Source organism: Callithrix jacchus, chromosome 10, assembly GCF_049354715.1.
Source record: "Callithrix jacchus isolate 240 chromosome 10, calJac240_pri, whole genome shotgun sequence".
NCBI classification, from domain to species: domain Eukaryota; kingdom Metazoa; phylum Chordata; class Mammalia; order Primates; family Cebidae; genus Callithrix; species Callithrix jacchus.
In genome coordinates this window covers 121,958,569-121,963,139 of record NC_133511.1, presented here as the reverse complement: position 1 = coordinate 121,963,139, position 4,571 = coordinate 121,958,569, and positions in this window count along the sequence as shown.

Below are 4,571 nucleotides of genomic sequence, written 5' to 3'. Positions count from 1 at the left end.
CTCGGCTCACTGCAATCTCCACCTTCCGGGTTCAAGTGATTCTCCTGCTTCAGCCTCCCAAATAGCTGGGATTACAGGCGTGGACCACCATGCCCAGCTAATTTTTATATTTTTAGTAGAGACGGGGTTTCACCATGTTGGCCAGGCTGGTCTCGAACTCCAGACCTCAGATGATCTGCCCACCTCAGCCTCCCAGAGTGCTGGGATTACAGGCATGAGGCATCACACCCAGCTCCACCTGTTTCTTATACAAAGGGGTTCTGGAAAAATTTTCTTTTTTTTTTTTTGAGACAGAGTCTTGGTCGTTCTGTCACCCAGGCTGGAGTGGCTGGAGTGCAGTGGTACAATCACAGCTCACTGCAGCCTCTACCTCTTAGGGTTCACACAATCCTCCCATCTCGGCCTCCCAAGTAGGTGAAACTACAGACATGTGCCACCATGCTTGGTTAATTTTTGTATTTTTTGTAGAGATGGGGTTTCACTATGTTGCCCAGGCTGGTCTCAAATTCCTAACCTCAATCAGTCCTCCTGTCTCAGCCCCCTAAACTGCTGGGATTACTGACGTGAGCCACTGTGCCTTGTCAGAATTTTTCATTTGAATAAAAAGGTTTCTAGTACTAAAAAATAAGATGTGTGAAATGGGAAACAGACCTAGGAATAAATTTCAAATTGCTTAATAACAGGCATTGGCCGATGAGCCCTTTCTGTGTGCCAGGCAAGCACATCCAGGGCCTAGTTCTGGCACCCATCATGAACCTGTTTGGGAGGGGAGGACCAGGCTCAGAGAGGGTGCCAATTTGTTGAAGTCACAGAGCAAGTTGGACCTTCTCCTTCTGGGGACCTTATGCAACCAACATCTGGCCCCTAAGACACTGTCTCGTCCCTTCCCACGGGCAGCTCTGCACCCCCCCACCCTCCACCATTCAGCTGCTCTGAATCCCTGGGCTCCCATCAGCCCCTGCTGTGGCCCAGTTCAGCAACCCCTCCCTGCAGCCGTCCATGACTCTGCAGGCTGCTCCCCTCTCTGCCCACACTGGCTTTGCGGGCCTCTCTTGCCACCCTTATCTCATTCCCTGCAGAGTTAAGGAGCCCGGTGTGCTTATCTAATCCTGTGCTGGTCTTAGACTCCTTGAGGGCAAGGTCCACCATTTACTCATCCTCCCTGGCCTGCTTCCCCCACTCGCCAGCAGAGTAGGTGTTCGGGATACATGGGCTGGATGGTGGGGCCCTGGACTCTAACCCCCTTGGGGCTGTCAGGCCTCAGACCCAGAGCACTGGCTTAGGGTGAAAGGGGTTTGCAGGCAGCAGCCACCCTGTCCTGGGGTCCTCCTGCAGCTGTCTCTGCAGAGCACTGTGATCCCACAAAGGCCTGTGAGGGCTACTGGAGACCATGTTCCAACGCAGGAGCGGGACAGACCCAGCACCCTTCACCTGGCTCCTGGACCCCACTGCCTTGTGTCCTTTTCCCAGCAGGCCCTGGGCCCATGCACATTCCCCTAGCCTGAGTCTCACCTCCAGCCCCTCTCAGAACTCCTCAAGACCTGCCCAAGGGTCACTCCATCCAGGACACCTGCCTGGGCACCCCCGCATTACCTCACTCACTGGCTCCCAGATGCTCTGTGGCTGCGATGTTAGTGCCTCCATCATGTCCCATCACCTACATCGAGTTATTTCCCCCATCAGCCTGAGAGCCCCCAGGAGTGGCTGCCACTGACTTGTTTCCTGAAGCCTCAGAGACTCCAAGGAGGGGCTTAATAAATGCATGCAGAAGGACTGGCCACATGCCTGAGCCAAGTTGCTTAGGAAGGGAGCGTAGACACAGTGGGGCGTCAGCACAGAGCCGGCCGCGGGAGGCCTCAGTAGCATCGTCTTCGTTCCACTGTCCACATCACGCGCGCGTGTGAATCGCGACGCTGACAGAGGCCCGGAGAGGTTGTGCAGATTGACTGAAAGCCAACCTCAGAGAGAGAGGGCCCGGGGGGGAGGAGGAAAGCCTCCCCGGGAGAGGCGGGTGTGAGGTCGGCGTTTGCTGGGGTGAAGCCGAGAAACCGGACGTGAGCCCTGGAAAAGGAAGGAATGCCAGAGGCAAAGATGCAGAAAGGGGATCAAGGGTAGGGGCGGGCTGGACAGCTTGTTCTTCTGCAAGGCTTACTCCTGGTGGCCACCACCAGGGGGCGCCCCGGGCACCCTCCCAAGCGGGGCGGGACGAACCCTCCCCACCGCGCTTCTCCCAAGGCCCTGGTGAGCAGCCCCTGGGGTTCGCCTTCCCGGAGCCATCTAGAACCGCAGCCGTCTAGAACCTCGCCAGGCCGGGACACTGTCCTGGGCAGAGGGCACAGCCCGGGTGCTAGCGTCCTACACACAGTTGTGGGTCCCAGGCACGCACTGCCTCCCCCAAAGTGGCCCTGGTGGGACCCTTACCGCTGTGGTGTGCATAAAACATCACTGTAAACCGGCCGCCGTGGCTCATGCTTGCAATCCCGGCACTTTGGAAGGCCAAGGCGGGCGGATCACGAGGTCAGGAGTTCGAGATCAGCCTGGGCAACACCGTGAAACCCCATCTCTAAACTACAAAAACAATTAGCCAGGCCTAGTGGCACATGCCTGTAATCCCAGCTACTGGGAAGACTGAGGCAGGAGAATCGCTTGAACCCGGGAGGGGGAGGTTGCGGTGAGCCGAGACTGCGCCATTGCACTCCAGCCTGGGCAACAAGAGCAGGACTCCGTCTCAAAAACGAACAGAAAATCACTGTATAATGTATATTCACAGTATATAATGAATATTCACAGATTTACAATGAGTCCTCATTAACAACCTGCGGAGCCCCCAAATGTGCCCTTCCAGGTCTCCCCCAGGTCAGCACAGTTCTGAGTTTTATGGTAAGCACTTCCTCGCCTTTCTCTGGGATTTACTACCCTGTACACTGCCCCAAACAGTCTGTGTGCGTTTTGTCTGGATTTGTTGTTACAATGTAAACGGACTCACGCTGCCGTGGCCCGCTGAGTTTCATGCAGTTGCTGGAGCTGAAGCTTCTTCACTCTTGTTCACCGCTCGCTGGATAGTGAAGAGTACACTTGGGGTTATTATGAGAGTACTATAATGCACAGTTTCTACTGAAGAGTGCTTCTGTCACGGAGCGGCCGACCTAACACTGGACCAGGCCACGTGGTACCTAAGGAAGGATAGCTGGGTACCGGCTTTTTGTTTTTTGTTTTTCTTTTTTTTTGAGATGGAGTCTCTCTCTGTCGCCCAGGCTGGAGTGCAGTGGTGCGATCTCAGCTCACTGCAACCTCTACCTCCCAGGTTCAATCAATTCTCCTGCCTCAGCCTCCCAAGTAGCTGGGATTAACAGGCACCCACCACCATGCCTGGCTAATTTTGATATTTTTGTAGAGATGGGGTTTCACCATGTTGGCCAGACTGGTCTCAAACTCCAGATCTCAGGGGATCTGCCTGCTTTGGCCTCCCAACGTGTTGGGATTATAGGCATGAGTGACCTCAGCCAGCCACGTTTTCATTTCTCTTTTTGACAATGATGACAGCTTCAGAAACGTTGCAAGAAAAGTACAAACAACATCCATATACCCTTTATTTTGATTCACTGACAATTAATACTTTGCAATATGTTTACTCCCTCTCTCTCTCGCTCACCACACACACACACACACACACACACACACACACACATTTTCTGAACCATTGGAGAGTAAGTTACATAAGTCCCTTCACCCTTAAATATTTCAACATGTATCTCCTAAGGAAACTGACATTTCTACACAACCACAATACAGTTACCAAATTCAGGCCTGTTGACAGTGATGCAATGCTATTATTTACTGTACAGTCCACTTTCAAATGTCCCTGATTGTCCCAATTTGCTGGGATCATGCTTCACATCTGGTGTTGGGTCTCCTCAGTCTTCTTTTTTTTTTTTTGAGACAAAGTTTTGCTCTTGTCGCCCAGGATGGAGGGCAATGGTGTGATGTCAGCTCACCACAACCTCTGCCTCCCGGGTTCAAGCAATTCTCCTGCCTCAGCCTCCCTGGTAGATGGAATTACAGGCGCCTGCCACCATGTCCAGCTAATTTTGTCTTTTTAGTAGAGACAGGGTTTCTCCATGTTGGTCAGGTTGGTCTTGAACTCCCAACCTCAGGTGATCTGCCTGCCTTGGCCTCCCAAAGTGGTAGGGTTACAGGTGTGAGCCACCGCACCCGGCTTCCTCAGTCTTCTGTAACCAAGAACCATCCCAGCCCTTCTTTGTTTTTCAAGACCTTGGTGTTTTTGAAGAGTCTAGATCAGCTGTTTTGTAAAATGTCCCTTGTCCTTTTCTCCCCGTTTCCCCCCAGTTAAACAAGTCAAGTACGTCCATTATATACATTTGGACAATATAGAAAAGTAAATAAAATTGCCCCAGTTCCTACAATGCAGAGATAGCCCCATAGACATTTCCTGTAATTCTCGAGTAAGCTGACTCACTTGCTCTACGCACTCTGCGCACAGAAACTCGTATCATCCTAGGAGGGAGGTGCTTTTGTTATCTCTGGAGTGCCTTGCTAAAGATCATACTGTC